We start from the raw sequence: 18,134 nt of genomic DNA, 5'->3' as shown, positions 1-18,134 counted from the left end.
CACCATGCCTCTTACTAAATACCTTGGACTGTCTACTTTACAAAAAAGGGTCATTTGGGGGGTATTTGTACTGTCCTGACATTTCAGGGCCTCAAGAAAGGAGATAGGCCATCAGTACATCTGGTGTGATCAAATTTCAGTAATTGGTACCATAGCTTCTAGACTCAATAACTCTCACACAGACTAAATAATATACACTAATTTGGGTTAATATTACCAGAGATATGTAGCAGTATAAATTTTGGCCCAAATGTATAAAGAAAAATTAATTTTTTGCAAAATTTTATAATAGAAACTAAAAAAAAGTGTTTTTTTTGCAAAATTTTTGCTCTTTTTTTGCTTATATCACGGAAAAAAAAAACCCCAGTTGTGATCAAATACCACCAAAAGAAAGCTCTATTTGTGTGAAAAAAATGATAAAAATTTTGTTTGGTTACAGTGTAGCATGACTGAGCAATTGTCATTCAAAGTGTGAGAGTGCTGAAAGCTGAAAATTGGTCTGGGCAGGAAGGGGGTCTAACTGCTCTGTATGGAAGCGGTTAAATGCAGATTAAGCAGACACATATGCACTGAGCTTGCATGAAATGGCCGCTACACACCGCACGCCGCCCACCTAACAGACTGATAAACTTTTTTTTTCTCCCTCCTCCTCCTCACCGGCTCAGGTCAGGGCATAAAGATTGTGCACTGCACCCCCACACAATACAATCAATGTAGATCGCTGTCTGATTAAAGAAGATTCTTCCTATTCTTTCCCTCAAAGCAATCTCCAGCCTGCCCCTACAATAATCTCCTATCTCTCCCCCAGGGCAAAAAGATTGTGCACTGCACCCCCACACAATAAAATCAATGTAGATCGCTGTCTGATTAAAGAAGATTCTTCCTATTCTTTCCCTGAATGCAATCTCCAGCCTGCCCATAAAATAATCTCCTATCTCTCCCTCAGCAGCAGCATCAGGAACCTCTCCCTAGTATAGTTATAGCAGAATGACGCGCAGCGCTATGTGACTCCAGCTTATATAGAGTCTGGGTCACATGCTGCACTGGCCAATCACAGCCCTGCCATTAGTAGGTATGGCTGTGATGGCTTCTAAAGGCACACTAGTTAAACGCTTGCTGATTGGCTGCCTTGCACCTGTTGAAACTGCGCCATTAAAACCGCGCCAAAACATCAAATAACATTACCGAACAATGGACAGTATCCCGAACATACAGTGAAATGTTCGGGTCCGTGTCCGGGTACCTAATACCCAAAAGTCCGGTACGATCCCGAACAATACAGTCTGGGTTCACTCAACCCTAGTAATGACAGTTTCAAGATGCCTCCTGTATGGAGAAACTAGTCGCATGCATTGCTCAGGTGTAATCTTTAGTCCTTTCCATAGATTTTCTATTAGATTCAAGTCAGGTGTTTGGCTGGGCCATTCTAGCAGCTTTTTTTTTTCTTTCTTTGCAATCTATTGAGAGTTTCCTTGGCTTTGTGTTTGGGATCATTGTCTTGCTGAAATGTCCACCCTAATTTCATCTTCATCATCCTGGTAGATGGCGGCAGCTTTTATCAAGAATGTCTCGGTACATTTTTCCACTCATCTTTCCTTTAGTAAAATGAAGTTTGCCAGTACCATATGCTCAAAAACAGCTCCACACCATGATGTTTCCACCTCCAAACTTCACTGTTGATATAGGGGTGTGTTTGGGGTGATGTGAATTGCCATTTGACCTCCAAACATGGTGTATATTATGGCATCCAAAGAGTTAAATTTTGGTCTCATCTGACCAGACTATATTATCCCAGTATTTCACAGACTTGTCTAAATGTTGTGCAGCAAATTTTAAATGAGCTTTAACATGTATTTTCTTCAGCAATGGAGTCTTGTGTGGTGAGCCTGCACACAGACCATGGTGGTTGAGTGCCTTACTTATTGTTTTCTTTGAAAAAATTGTACCTGCTTATTCCAGATCTTTCAAAAGCTCTCCACCTATGGTCCTTGGCTCTTGGACAACTCTCTTGGACAACTCTTCTGATAATTCTTTTAACTCCTCTGTCAAAAGTCTTGTGAGGAGCACCTGCCCGTGACTAGTTAATGATGTTCTTTCTATTTTTGGATTATGGCCCCAACAGTGCTCACTATAACATTCAGAAGTTTAGAAATGATTTTGTAACCAATGCCATTAGTATGTTTTGCATCAATAAGGTTGCAAAGGTCTTTTCTTTTACCCATCATGAAATGTTTATTGTGTGACACCTTCATAATGAGACACCTATTTATAGGCCACCAGTTGAGATTGAACCAACTGATATTAATTTGCACTGATAAGGGGGAGGATTTCTTTCTAATTACTGATGGATGTAATCTGGTGTTGCGGCTTTCTGTAGGGGGCACCCAAAGAAATATTTTTAGATTTTTCCTCCCAGTATAACATATACATTAATATAAAGACTAGGGATGATCGAACGGTTCGGGTCCACCATCGGTTCGGCCCAAACATTGGGTGTTCGAGGTTCGGCCGAATTTAGAACTTTTTGCCCAAAAAGTTCGGAATTCGGCAACCAGAACCGACCAAAATGCAATGCTTCAGGAAATGGGCTTTAAAAGCCCGTGATTGGACCAGAACCATTAGCAAAAGCCAATTGAGGGGGCAGGAGAATGCTAGGAATGTGATTGGAGTGACTAGGGGGTCCCTAGACCAATCATTAGTGAATACGCCCCCCAGTATATAAGATCGCCCCCGCCATATTCCTAGCATTGTTATACTGGACATGGAAGAGAGTGGAAGCAGTTCTGTTAATTTTACTTTAAAAGTGTCATTTAGCTATTTATTAGTGTGAGGAAAGGGATATCTAGTGTAGTTAGAGTGCTCCTTTACACTTTAGTTAGCTTCAAAAATTTAGTTTCTGTAGGGAAAGTGTTAAGTGTAAGGGGACCGTAGTGTAGTGTAGGGTTAACTGGCAGTGACTGCTATGGAAGGGTGACAAAACCCTTCCATAGCAGGGTGACCGCTATAGAGAAATGATCATTTCTCTGAATTGCTTCGGCACACCCATATGGCTTCTCACCAGCCAAGCATTTTTAATGCTGCAGGGGCTGCCACTGCCAGTGCTTTTTTGAGGACATGTTTGATGTCAGACATGACATCTGAACATGTGTATAGGGGGTATATATAGACATATATGTCTGTATATATCAGAGGTGGGGGACTTGAGTCACATGACTTGACTTAAGTCAGACTTAAGTCACCAGTTTGAGGACTTGAGACTTGCTTGACTAAAATTAATAAAAGACTTGACTTGACTTTGACTTGGTATTCATGACTTGAGACTTGACTTTGACTGGAGACATATGACTCGAAATGACTTTACTTTTTTAAGTTAATAAATATTTGCATTTTCTCAAGATGTGTTAAAGCAAAATTAATGTGCCTGTTATGTTTCTGACACCACAGTCACTTAAAACACCTCAGTGTGTTCTGATTTTTAGGACACTGGCTGTTTAACAATGGAAACTTAACATGTTTTTAGTGACTGTGGGGTTGAAACATGACCGGACGAAGGATTTTGCGCTGTTTGGGCATTCAAAGTGTTTCTTTAACCACTTGCCTTCTGTGCACTTAAACACCCTTCCCATCCAGACCAATTTTTAGCTTTCAGCGCTGTCACACTTTGACTGACAATTGCGCGGTCATGCTACACTGTACCCATATGAAATTTGTATCATTTTTTTCACACAAATAGAGCTTTCTTTTGGTGGTATTTAATCATCTCTGGGTTTTTTATTTTTTACAAAAAAAAGAAAAAAGACAGAAAATTTTGAAAAAAAAAAAAAGTTTTTCTTATTTTCTGCGAGTAAATTTTGAAAATAAATACATTTTTCTCCTTCACTGATGTGCGCTGATGAGGCGGCACTGATGGGCACTGATAGGCTGCACTGATGGGCACTGATGAGGTGGCACTTATGGGCACTGATGAGGTGGCACTTATGGGCACTGATGAGGAGGTACTAATATGCCGCACTGATGAGCACTGATAGGCAGCACTGATAGGCGGCACTGATAGGCGGCACTGATGAGCACTGATAGGCGGCACTGATGAGCACTGATAGGCGGCACTGCTGGGCACTGAGAGGTGGCACTGCTGGGCACTGAGAGGTGGCACTGCTGGGCACTGAGAGGCGGCACTGATGGGTGGCACTGATGGGCACTGATAGGCGGCACTGATGGGCACTGGCGGATGGCACTGATGGACACTGACGGGTGGCACTGATGAGCACTGATGGGCAGCACCATCAGTGCCCACAATCAGTGCCCATAGTGCTGCCAGTCAGTTCTCATCAGTGCCTAGATGAGCAGGCACTGATGGGCACTGACTGGCAGCACTATGGGCACTGATTGTGGGCACTGATGGGGGGGCACTATAGGCGGGCACTGTGGGCAATTTGTGCATTTGTTTTACCTCTTGTAATCAGGGCACTAGTGATCGGTGCCCTGATTACATTTCTTCTGTGTCCCCGGCGCTGTGAGGCTCCCCCTCCTTCCTCACACTGCAGGCTCCGTGTGAGGAAGGAGCGCCGGCGATGAGAGATGATCTCATATGTTTACATATGAGATCATCTCTCATTGGACTGTCCGATCACGTGGTGAATGGCCGCTGTGATTGGCCATTCACCACGATCTGTGATCGGCCGTGTCCAAGGGACACGGCCGACACAGAATCTCCCCGATGCGCGCTCTCGGGAGCGCACGGGGAGACTGCTTCTGGGAGGCCGTTTAAAAACGGCCTCCCGAAAATTCGAGTCCGCGCTGCAGCCATATATAGGCTATAGCGCGGACCGGAAGCAGTTAATATGACAAGAAAAAAGCACTAAGCAGTTTTGTTAATGTTGAAAATAAAACAAAACCTTTCCTGACCACTGACTTTTAACTGATTTAAAGGTGAAAATTGGGGTAGATCAGTATTTTGACTTGATTTGTGACTTGACCAAAATAAATGACTTGACTTGACTTGCTTGACTTCTAGCAGTGACTCGACTTGACTTGCTTGCTTTTCGCCACAGTAACTTGGGACTTGCTTGAGACTTGAAGGTTAAGACTTGGGACTTGCTTGTTACTTGCACATGTGTGACTAAAGCCCCGTACACACACGCAGATCGTCGTCATACAAACGTCGGCGGACGAAAGATCTGCCGATTGTATGCGTGTTAGTATGGTGCCTCCGACAGATGTCTGCACACAATCCGCGGACAAGAGTCTTTCTTGCAAACATGAAAATTTTTGTCTGCAGACACCAGAACGGACGATTGTTCGCCTGTCAGTACAGAAATCAGCCGACAGACCGCAGATTTGCAAGACTGGGCATGCTCAGAAAATAAAAAACACAGGGAAAGTTAACCATTACATGACATCACTTCTGCAGTCAGCTGAAGTCTGCGGACAAAATTCTTGTGCTGTCCTTGTGCTGTCTTTGCACTTTTCAACAGACACCGACATCCCGGGGAGAAAAGACGAACATTTGTATGACGACGATCTGCGTGTGTGTATGGGGCTTTACTCCCATATCTGGTATATATACCCCTAGACATATATAGGTGTGATAGTAGCAGAAATAAATGCTTGCGCTAATGAAATCATTTACAGTAATATATTTCTGCTACTATCACACCTATATATGGCTAGGTGTCTATATAAATATAATTATGTGTGTATATATACCACTATACACAAGTTCAGATGTTTTGCCTGCCTCAAAAGAACCCAAAAAAATGCCAAAAAAACGCTAGCGTCAAAAAAAAAAAAAAATGCCCAGGTGTGTTTTTTCTGGCATTTTTTGGGGGGTTTTGGAGGCAGGCAAAACATCAGAACTTGTGCACAGTACCACTATACACAAGTTCAGATGTTTTTCCTGACTGCAAAGAACCCAAAAAAATGCCTTCTATTAAACCGGCAAGGTGTTACAGCAGCAGAGCCAACCTCCTGTGCTGAAAGTTTTCTAATACAAACAATCTTTTTTTATGGTTCTGGACATGCTACAGAGCTGAAACTTCACATGTACACTTTTTAGACCCCCCAGATACTAAATCCAAAGTAAAAATCAAAAAATCTCTCTTTTTTTTTTTAAATTTTTTCAATAATTGGCTTTTTTTTATCAAAAATGACAATTTTTAAGAACTTTTTTTGTGTGATTTTGTGTCTGGGGGGTCTAAAAGGTGTACCTGTGAAGTTTCAGCTCTGTAGCATGTCCAGAACCAGAAAAAAGATCATATAGGTGTTAAAGTTAAAGGAGGGTCCCACATCCCTGTTCTACTGAAAAATTATCTTTTTTTTTTCCATGGTTCTGGACATACTACAGGGCTGAAACTTCTCATGCACACCTTTTAGACCACCCAGATACTAAATCCAAAGTAAAAATAAAAAAATCTCTTTTTTTTTTTTTTTTCAATAATTGGCTTTTTTATCAAAAATGACAATTTTTAAGAACTTTTTTTTGTGTGATTAATAGTTAATGGGGCATGACCCAGAACCCTAGGCACTTTTTAGGGGCATTTATTGGGTTTTAGGGCTTAAAAATTGTGTTTTTTGATTACCGAAGTTTGGGTCCCATTGATTTCAATGGGGTTCTGAAATCCGGGCCGAACTTTCGGGAAGTTCGGATGTTCTGGCCGAACCGAACTTTTCAAAAGTTCGATCATCCTTAATAAAGACTACTTTCACCTTTATTTTGAAATAATTTAAAATATCATAATTGTGTAGAACAATAGGGGAGAACCCTCCTTCTTTCAAAATAATAAAAACATACTTGTGTGTCACCCTCATGTACCGCTATGATCTGAATTTATGAAGGTAACTTGTTGTTTTTAGAAAAAGAATGCAGTTAGCCAGTCTGACCTCAAGATGGGGCTAATTAGGATACACAGGACAAAATTGTATATGCGCATGTTTTTAACATACTTTATTTTTAATTATGGTAAAACATTTTAGATGCGATTCATGTAACATTGTTAGAATCATCTTCCAATAGTATAATAAATAGAAATTGAAGATAACATATCACGCCAAGTGCATAACCCAACACATAAAAAGGAACAAGGGATATATAAAGACAGAGATGGGAGATGTGACCACGCCTCCTGATGACGCCTTAATGATGAAACGCATAGATACCGGCTCATCAGTCACACAACACGCCATTTCCATCTAGTGGAACACACGCTGGCTACATAGGACAGAGGAGCAGCGGCGGTTTTCTTGACTCATACAATCGCCAGATCATTCCTGGTGCCAGAAAACAGCACATATCTTGTGAGTGGACATCCTTTTTATTGTTAATGCACATTTTAATAAACAGTATTGCACTATGATATTTCCCGTGGCTTTGTTCTTCATTTGAGCTGGACCCAGAGATGTGGTCTCCATAACCCTGGACATCATAACAGTATTAAAGCCTTTTAGACCTGCTTAGGTAGACACCTAGTGCAAGGGTCTCAAACTGGTGGCCCTCTAGCTGTTGCAAAATTACAATTCCCATGGTTCATTGCAAGGCTGACAGTTACAATAATGAGTCACAAAGGCAGAGGCATGATGGGACTTGCAGTTCTGCAACAGCGGGAGAGATTGAGACCCCTGACCTAGAAGGTCCATAATTGCGGGTAAGTACACACCCTAGTGGAAATTTGCACAGGGTTTTTGCAGTGATTATTTGCATGTTTATGGAGCACTTCGGTATGGAATTTATTTGAGGAATTTTCTTCACTGCCTTCACTGGGACCATATTTGAATTACTTTATGGGTTTTTTTCTATTGATGGTTTTCACAGTATTTTATGTAGTACCCATTTATGTAATAGCACCATTTTGTACTTTATGTATGCACCTTTGCACATTGTATTCATTGTTGTATTTATTGGAATTGCATTAGCACATGCACTTTTAGCACTTTAATTATATATTTAAGTTAAGGTGGAGCAGTTTTACATTTTAGTTTACAGAGTCAATGTTTACTATAACATTTTTGGCAAATTTTGGTTATTTTTGTGCAAAATCATTGCTAACTATGTCCCTTAGTGCACTTTGTTTGAGTTGTTTTCCTTTTTTGTGTAGTGCTCTTTGCACCCTGCCTCTTCAAAATTTTCATTTTACTTTTTTATTGTCTGTTTTTTTCTTTCTCTTTGTGAAATAAAAGTAAAATAATGAAGCTAATTCGGCACTAGAACAGATCAGGGATATTTTAAAGGAGGTTTCTGAATCCTCTGAAGCCACTTTATTCCCATAAAAACCACCAGAAACCTTCATTCCAAACCATTCACTGAAAAGCCCAGTTTTCCCTAAATCTCCAAATTTTTTACTGAAATTATGAGCAAATTAAAACTCAATTTCACTTATTTCTACTGATAAGTAGCAATGAGATGTGTAGAGGTTTTTTTTTTTTTCTTCAAAAGTGGAAAAATCTCTTAAATCTTACATAATGATCATCAGTCACGGCATGTAATATGCTGGGTACATTCTACCCTGACATCCCACATTCTACTGAGCACTCAGATATATTATTCACCATAAATTGTAATATTTGAATATTTCCTGCTTTACATAGTGAGACTCTGAGATTATTTCCCTATAGATTTCATGTTATATAAAGAGTTTACCATGAAGGTCAATGATCTGTGTGAGTGACAGACCAGACTCACCAAGATGCTTCCTCTGACATATCTGCTCTGTGTCTTCTATGTCTTCATCCAAGGTATAAAAATAGTTTGTGTTTATTTTGTCAGATGTAAAATAATAATAACAGATGGAACAAAAAAAAAAAAAAAATAAAGGTAATGAGATAAATTTGTATTAGAAAAAAACTCTTAGGAGATTTTATTTGGTAATTATTGAATGGGTAACACCGTTCAGCATTTTGGTTCATTATAAACAGAACCTAGATCCTTACATAGAGCTTTATTGTGAAGTACAGAGAATTTTAGCTATGTATTGAAATGTATTATGATGAAATCTATTAATAATCAATATGTCTCTTCCCATTCTCAGGATCCTGTGGACAGATTGTGATGACTCAGACTCCGGATTCTATCTCTGTGTCCCCGGGACAGACAATCACCATCACATGTACTTCTAGTAAAAGTCTTTATTACTCTGCAGCAAGCCTTCACTTAAAGCGGAGTTCCACCCTGGATTTTTTTTTTTTAATACCCCCGGGACAGTCAGGGCTAGTGCATTCCACAATGGCTAGCCTCTGATCTGTCCCGGGTTGCACTTACCTGTTAGGACAAATACTTACCTTGCAAACGTCTTGTCCAGCGCTGCCATCTCAGATGTGGGCAGCTTGAAGCCAGCACGTCCTCTTCGGCGTCTTCTTCCGCCTTCTTTGGTCCCACGATGCTCTGCGCCGGCCCCGACGTCACTTCCGGGTCGCTCGCGTCATCCCTCCACAGCTTCTGGGCATGCCCAGAAGCTGTTTAGAAGGGGATGACGCGCGCGACCCGGAACTGACGTCGGGGCCGGTGCAGGCGCAATGATTCCTGGGAGCTATGACGTCCAGGTCCCAGGAATCATTGCAGAGCCAGGAAGTGACGACGGGCCGCGGCCGAGGAAGGAGGAAGAAGGAAGTAAGGTAAGTATATTTTCTTCGCTACGAGGTAAGTAAAAAAAAAAAAAAAATATGCGATTATCCATTTCTTTTTCAGGTGCCCCGGAGCGAGAAGATGGAGGTAAGTATAAAAATAGGGTGGAACTCCACTTTAATAGCCAGGTACCAACAGAAAACAGGACAACCTCCTACACTCCTCTTATATCACACCAGTACTCGAGCATCTGGGGTTCCAGATCGGTTCAGTGGATCTGGATCAGGAACTCAATTCACAATGACGATACAGAGAGCGAGTGAAGATGATGAAGGAAGATTTTACTGTCAGCAGTACCTAGAGTTCCCTCTCACACAGTGATACAGAGCCGTACAAAAACCTCCTTCCTCTTTTTTATTGCATGTGTTTATCTCATATTAGATAGCTGACACTTATTTTCAGTTATAATCCTGTTTTTTAAAGTTCTACCCCTGTAAATAAAATTTGGGTTTTGGATTTTAGGTAAAAAAACTGAGAAAGCCACCTAGCCCACTGACTTAGCCCTGAGCTCTCCTCACTCCTCTACTCCATCCCAGTTTACCCCGCATTCATCAGTGTACATGGTTATACAGCCTCTGTGCTCTTTCAAATAAAGCCCCAATGCTGCCAAAAAGAAAAACAAAAAATCAGCACAAGGGACATTACTTGCAGTCAGTAAGTTACACTCCTCATGCTGATTCCTCTTTTTTTCTCTCTTTCCTTCATCCTGTTGCCCCCACTTCCATCAATGTAATCTTCCAGTGCGATGGGGTTAAACTGACACCCAAGAAAAAAAAAATACACTCCTACAATCTAGTGTATATAACACAGAAGATGTCTTTTATCCAATGGATATCATTATACATTTTTTTTAACACACATCCAAAAATATATCCCCTGTAATCACATATGTTATAACACAAACATAGCATGACCGGCATATAAAACCATTTGAAACATTCCTAAAGGGCAGGGATTCTCAAACTAAGGCTCTCCAGTTGTTGCAGAACTACACATCACATGAGGCATTGCATTAATAGACATGACCAGGCATGATGGGAATTGTAGTTCCTGAACAACTGGAGGACCATAGTTTGAAGACCCCTGCTAAAGGGCATGTGTTTCTAGTTTGTATTACATTTGTACTCACAGTGATGATTACTGTTTTAAGTAATACTTTTTATGAATGGCATCCATTCATGTGCCACTGTGTACTCTTGTTATCTCTGTGATTGGCCACACCTATCTTATTGTAAAGGTGTACTGTGATTTGCCCTGTCTGTACTATATAATCACTGTGACCAATCACAGAGATTACAATAGTATCCAATGGATGGCTATGAATGAAACCCATTGTGTACATTTTATGCTATGGGAATTTTCTCTTACAAAGTAAAAATTCCTTTACAAAGTTTTATTCCGAAATGAAATTCAGACAAACTTTACATTTTCGGGAATTCAGATGTATCCTTATTTTCGACTTACAATAGTCCCGAAATTAAACAAATCCGAAAAATAATAGAAAAAAAAATTAGACGAAATTAGAATTTTAATTGATTCAAATACTTTTTGAATCAATTTTAAATAGATTTTGAATTCAAATAGTTTTCAAATTTGAACAGTTTTCTATTTGTTTTCCAGTTTGCAAAGAGAATAAAATAGAATAGAAAGTAAAGGAATAGAATAAGAAAAAATAGAATAAAATAGAATAAAAAAAATTATAAAATATAAAGAATATAACCATCTTCTGAAATCCAAATTTTTAAATTGAATACATTTGATTTTGAATACTTAATAAAAAAATAGAATAGAAAAGAATAGAATAAAAAAAAAGAATAGAATAGACTATAATAGAACAGAAAAGAATAGAATAAATATAACCATGTCCCAGAATTCCAATATAATCAATTTGAATTTGAATAGAATATATTAGAATAGATTATAAAATAACAGAATGGCATAGAAAAAAAAAACAACAGACTATATGATAGAATAGAATGGAATGACTGTAATCATCTTCCAAAATTTGAATTTTGAATAGAATAAATTTGAATTTGAGTAGAATATACTAGAATAGAATTGATCAGAATAGAATAGAATAGAATAAAAAAAACAGTGAATAAAATATAAAGAATATAACCATTTTCTGAAATTCAAACTTTTAAATAGAAAAAAGTTAAATAAGAATACATAAGAAAACGAATAGAATAGAATAAAATAGAATATAGAAAAGGACTAGACTAGACTGTAATAGAATAGAAAATAATAGAATTAAAAAACAATAGAATAGAATATAATGGATATAAGCATGTCTGAGAATTCAAATATAATCAATTGGAATTTGAATAGATTACACAATAATAGATTAGAATAGAAAATAACAGAATCGTATCAGGCATGCATTCTATCTAAAAAAAAAAAAATAGTTTGAGAGAACTTCAGATGAGTATGCTGGGAAGGAAACATTCACCCCTTTCTTCCTAATGAATTTTACAGTGAAGACCTTTTCTAATTGAAGAACAGATGTTGTGGAGTGAAAGTTGATGAATCTTGGGAAAATCTTGGATGATTAGTGAATGTGATAACAATTCACTTTGAAAATAATATCCAATCAAGTAGAAGGAAAATAAAAAATAATATTTCTGTTGGAACATGATTGGATGATGGAAGTCACTGGAGCTTCACCTCATTAACTAAGCTCTAGGGGAAAACTCCCTTGCAAAGTTAAAAATATCTTGCAAAGGGAACAGCCTATTTGCCTTTAGTAAATCAACACCAGAGTGAATACTCATCAATATTTTATTTTACTTATTTTCATAGCCTACATTCTTTCTATAAAAAAAGTAAAATAAGAAGGGCCTATTTTTGGCATAAGAATTGGTCAATGATCATATATAGCAGCATTCCGAACCCTTGGAAGCCAGTTATTTCTCATTCCACCCTCAAGGCCACTGAACTCCACCTTCATTTGGTTTTTCCCATGGTTTCACCAAATGGTCAAGATTTGCTCACAGAATAATGGGGAAAATCCTTTTTTATGTATTTGAACATTATTGCCTATTTTAAATTTTTATTTTACTTTTTTATTGTCTGTTTTTTCTCAATGGAAGAAAAAAAGGAAAATGGGGGATGTAGTTTGGCACAAGAACAGGTCAAGGACAGTTGAAAGGAGGTCCCATCCATGACTCTGCCCAGCCGGACACACTCCCCAATTACATCTATTCCCAGGTTAACTGTCACTCACATTTAGAAGACTCTGTCCAGGCCTCTCAGGCCATATGCACCACTCTATAGAACCTGAAGTGGAAGGTCAGGTGTAGACTTGGCCACTATAGCTGGCCCTCACACACTCTGGGCCACATCTTCTGGGAATTTATCCCTGCACACAGCTCGTTAGAGCAGCTCAGTATAGGATTACATCTTTGCAGCTAGGGGGTGTCCTGTTCCTATACCCTGTCTGCATTAGATCTCACCCACAACAGGTATTTATATGGACACTAACTCCACCTATTACTTCACTACAGGAGGGGTTTCACTAAAAGAGGAGATAACACCTGCTTATAACTTTCCCCTTACCATACCATAATGGCTACAGAGCCATCTAGTGGCAGACAAGCTCATTGCAACTACTAACAACCTGGACCACTGACTTAGCCCTGAACACTTTCACTCCACTATCCCATTCCCATCCCAGTTTACCCCACATTCATCAGTGTACTGGATTATACAGTGTTATTTGCCTTTGATTTAGGGCAAGGTACAAACAACATATCAATATGTTTGCCTATAATATATTATTTATCCAGCCAAAATAATTATTGTATAAAAAATGGGAGTCACTGTTGATCTGTGTTTTCTTTTTTAACCTTTGTTTCATTTTTATGTGTTTTCCTGATAAAAAAAAAAATGGGGAATGATTACAAATCTTGTCTGGTTTTTGCTTCTATCAAGGACTCTGCTAGAGAGATTTTCCCTCACGTTCTGTACCGTAACGGCGGTTTTATCAGACACAAAGTGATTAAAGTTTTGCAACAGGGACACAGAGAGCAATAAAAAAGAGTTGTAACCAAATCCTCCCCACACACTTACCTACACAGCCAGGAGTTTTGGATGTATGAGCTCTGGTGATAGCAGCAAACAATTCAAAGGAAAAAAATGGTCAGGACACCATTAAATATAAGAAGTTTCTATTTATTTTAGTGTTAATGGAGGATTACCTTTATTTCCTATCTGGTGAACTTTTGTTACCAGGACTTGAATTTTGGGAAATCTCTCTAATGGTAAGAAGGCCTAAAATCTTCAATACTCAATCCAAAACATAAAAAAAAAATGCTGAACATATGCTTTACTAGTCACATAATTGTGTTAGTGGAATACAATCATAAACTCTCATGGTGTCCCTAGTTGTTTAATGTCATTAAAAGAGAAGTTTGGGTTTCCTAAAAAAAAAAACAAAGAATGATGCTCACCTAGGTGGATGCAGAATCAATACGAGGCTGCATCTGTCCCCCGCCAATTCTACACTGTGAACTGAGCAATAAAACACAGCTGATCGCTCAGTTCTCCCCTTCACTCTGAGCAGAAAACTGTGACTGTCAGTCCGTGGCTCTCTGCTCTGCCCCTCCAGTGCTCACTGGAGCACTAAACTGTGCAGGGGGTAGAGAGGCTGAGCCAGCTGTTGGTCCAGGCTTCTGAGAGGATTCCGCCTTTAAAGTGGGGATCTTTCTTCAGCCTGGACCACCTGAGTGATGTCAGCCGACAGCAGAATTTAGCCTACTGTCAGCTGAAAATGGGTTACAGGAGTGCAGAATGAACTAGGAGAAGAAGGGCCAAAAAAGCTTTGGCCACCAATGTTCTTTAACCACTTCTGGACCAGAAGGTTTTCCTACTTAATGACCAGGTTATTTTCTTGCGATTCGGCACTGCGTTACTTTAACTGATAATTGCCTGGTCATGGGATGCTGTACCCTAATAAATATCTTTCCCCACAAATAGAGCTTTCTTTTGGTGGTATGTGATCACCTGTGCGATTTTTATTTTTTGCGCTATAAACAAAAAATAAGCGACAATTCTGAAAAAAAAAAAAACAATATTTTTTACTTTCTGTTATATAACACCCCCCCCCCCCCCCCCAAAAAAAAAAAAATCAAATTTTTTCATCCTTTTAGACCAATTGGTATTCTGCTACATATATTTGGTAAAAATAAATCCCAATAAGCATATTTTGATTGGTTTGCGCAAAAGTTATCGCGACTACAAACTAGGGGAAAGATTTATGTCATTTTCATTTATTTATTTATTTGTTTACTAGTAATGGTGGTGGTCTGCGACATTGCGGTGGATAGATCAGACCCCTAACTGACATTTTTGACCCTTTTGGGGATACCAGTGACATTACTACAGTAATCAGAGCTAAAAATATGCACTGTTACTGTAATAATGACACTGGCATGGAAGGGGTTAACCCAGGGGTGATCAATGTGGTTTTGCTTGTAATCTCAGAAATGTATGTTCTCCCTGAGGAAGCGGCATTGTCCCTGCAAAACGCATCGGAGACATCTGAATGAGATACCCCTTATGACCATCTGGGGATATGGCTAGAAACTACTGACAAAATATGTAACTGCAGCTTTCACAAATAGCACCTCTATGTTATTTAAAATAAAAAGTATGTTTTAGTTTGTTTTTCTGGTGTGGCACCTTGAAAGTCTTATTTGTTTTTTTCTTTAGATTTACATTTTTCTTTTACAGTAAAAAATCTCTTAAATGTTACATAATGAGTCTCACTGCATGTAATATGCTGGGTGCATTCTACCCTGACATGACACTGCTGCTTTTCCATATTCTGCTGAGCACTGAGATAAGATACTTCTCATAAACTGTAATATTTGAATATTTCCTGCTTTACATAGTGAGACTCTGAGATTATTTCCCTATAGATTTCATGTTATATAAAGAGTTTACCATGAAGGTCAATGATCTGTGTGAGTGACAGACCAGACCCATCAAGATGCTTCCTCTGACATATCTATTCTGTGTCTTCTATGTCTTCATCCAAGGTATACAGAATAGTTTGTGTTTATTTTTTCAGATGTAAAATAATAATAACAGATGGAACAAAAAATAAAAAGGAGGTAATGAGATAAATTTGTATTAGAAAAAAACCTCTTAGGAGATTTTATTAGGTTATTATTGAATGGGTAACACCGTTCAGTATTTTGATTCATTATAAACAGAACCTAGATCCTTACATAGAGCTTTATTGTGAAGTACAGAGAATTTTAGCTATGTATTGAAATCTATTATGATGAAATCTATCAATAATCAATATGTCTCTTCCCATCCTCAGGATCCTGTGGACAGATTGTGATGACTCAGACTTCGGATTCTATCTCTGTGTCCCCGGGACAGACAATCACCATCACATGTACTTCTAGTAAAAGTCTTTATCACTCTGGAACAAGAGCTCACTTTATAGCCTGGTACCAACAGAAAACAGGACAACCTCCTAAACCCCTCTTGTATCACTCCAGTACTCGAGCATCTGGGGTTCCAGATCGGTTCAGTGGATCTGGATCAGGAACTCAATTCACAATGACGATACAGAGAGCGAGTGAAGATGATGAAGGAAGATTTTACTGTCAGCAATACATAGAGCTCCCTCTCACACAGTGATACAGAGCCGTACAAAAACCTCCTTCCTCTTTTTTATTTCATGTGTTTATCTCATACACTTATTCTCAGTTATAATCCTGTTTTTTAAAGTTCCACCCCTGTAAATAAAATCTGGGTTTTGGATTTTAGGTAAAAAAACTTCAATACAAAAGCCACCTAGCCCACTGACTTAGCCTTGAGCTCTCCTCACTCCTCTACTCCATCCCAGTTTACCCCGCATTCATCAGTGTACATGGTTATACAGTCTCTGTGCTCTTTCAAATAAAGCCCAAGTGCTACCAAAAAGAAAAAGAAAAAAATCAGCACAAGGGATATTACTTGCAGTCAGTAAGATACACTCCTCATGTTGATTCCTCTTTTTTTCCCTCTTTCCTGCATCCTGTACCCCCCCCCCCCCCCCTCCCCATCCACCTCCACCGATGTAATCTTCCAGTGTGATGGGATTAAACTGACAACCAAGAAAACATCTTAGACTCCTACAATCTAGTGTATATAACACAGAAGATGTATTTTATCCAATGGATATCATTATACATTTTTTTAATCACATATATAAAAATATTTCCCCTGTAATCACATATGTTATAGCACAAACATATTATGACCAGCATATAAAATCATTTGAAGCATTCCTAAAGGGCAGGGATTTTTAAACTACGGCCCTCTAGCTGTTGTAGAACTACACATCCCATGAGGCATTGCATTCACAGACATGACCAGGCATGACGGGAATTGTAGTCCCTGAACAACTGGAGGGCCATAGTTTGAAGATCCCTGCTAAAGGGCATGTGTTTCTAGTTTGTATTACATTTGTACTAACAGTGATTATTACTGTTTTAAGTAATAATTTTTATGAATGGCATCCATTCATGTGCCATTGTGTACTCTTGGGATCTCTGTGATTGGCCACACCTATCTTATTGTAAAGGTGTACTGTGATTTGCCCAGTCTGTACTATATAATCACTGTGACCAATCAAAGAGATCACAATAGTATCCAATGGATGGCTATGAATGAAACCCATTGTGTACATTTGATGTGTGATCCCTGTGATTGGTCACAGTGATCACATGGTATCAGGGCTGATCCGGTACAACACACAGAATAATGATCCACACAGGATAATGGTGCTCCTACCCAGACATATTTTCACAATGGGCCAGATGGGAGGTGTTCAAACCAATATTAATCCCAAAACCAAAAATGTATTATATATTACAGCTTACCTATCATTAGATGTGGTGAATGCATTTGTTTTCTTTTAAGGCTTTTTTCCCCTCTGTTTTCACCTGGTAATCTCGCCAGTAACACACCTCCTGTATTAGTTAGACTCAACTCTGGATGAAGGAGCACAGGGGGCACCTTTGGACAGCAGCATTGTCAGTCTGGGGGGAGGGGAGCGTTAGATGTACAAGCGGATTTAGAGACACTGACAAATCGAAGCCAAACTCCAGCTCACGTTTTATAAGCAGTTATAGTTACAGATTTTTTTCCTTTTGGGATAAAGGTTTTACAAAAATTAATAAAAGCTGACCATTATAAGCACCCCTATTCGTGTTAAATGGTTTGTCTCAACCCTTCAACTGCTACATCTGCAGGGCAGCTTGTTCTAGTAAAGAACAGCAGTCTTACTGGCCAGATAACCAGGTGAAAATAGCAAAAAGAAAGCCAAAAAAGAAAACAGATTCAGCCACCCCATCTCAGAATTGGTAAGCTGCAATAAAATTCATGTTTGCTTTTGGGTTTAATACTGTTTTAAAGAGGATTTCCAGCCACCTGCAAAAAAATAGTCAGCAGGAACAAAAAGTGTATGGGCTGACCTTTAAAAAACAGCCGCTCACCTGTCCTACGATCCAGCGGTGCGCTC

At 39.0% G+C, this 18,134-nt stretch overlaps 1 long non-coding RNA gene across 1 annotated transcript; it reads left to right on the top strand.

Moving 5' to 3' along the window:
- The first annotated feature begins 15,565 nt into the window (after positions 1-15,565).
- LOC309545114 lies at positions 15,566-16,195 on the top strand. The gene is made up of 2 exons (XR_014224873.1): positions 15,566-15,651; positions 15,942-16,195. It is a non-coding gene; the product is annotated as an uncharacterized lncRNA (long non-coding RNA).
- The last annotated feature ends 1,939 nt before the right edge of the window (positions 16,196-18,134 follow it).

This window comes from Pelophylax lessonae (assembly GCF_965119305.1).
Source record: "Pelophylax lessonae genome assembly, chromosome: 1".
Lineage (NCBI taxonomy): Eukaryota > Metazoa > Chordata > Amphibia > Anura > Ranidae > Pelophylax > Pelophylax lessonae.
The sequence above is the reverse complement of the archived record's forward strand: the minus strand, read 5'-3'. Positions and strand labels throughout refer to the sequence as shown.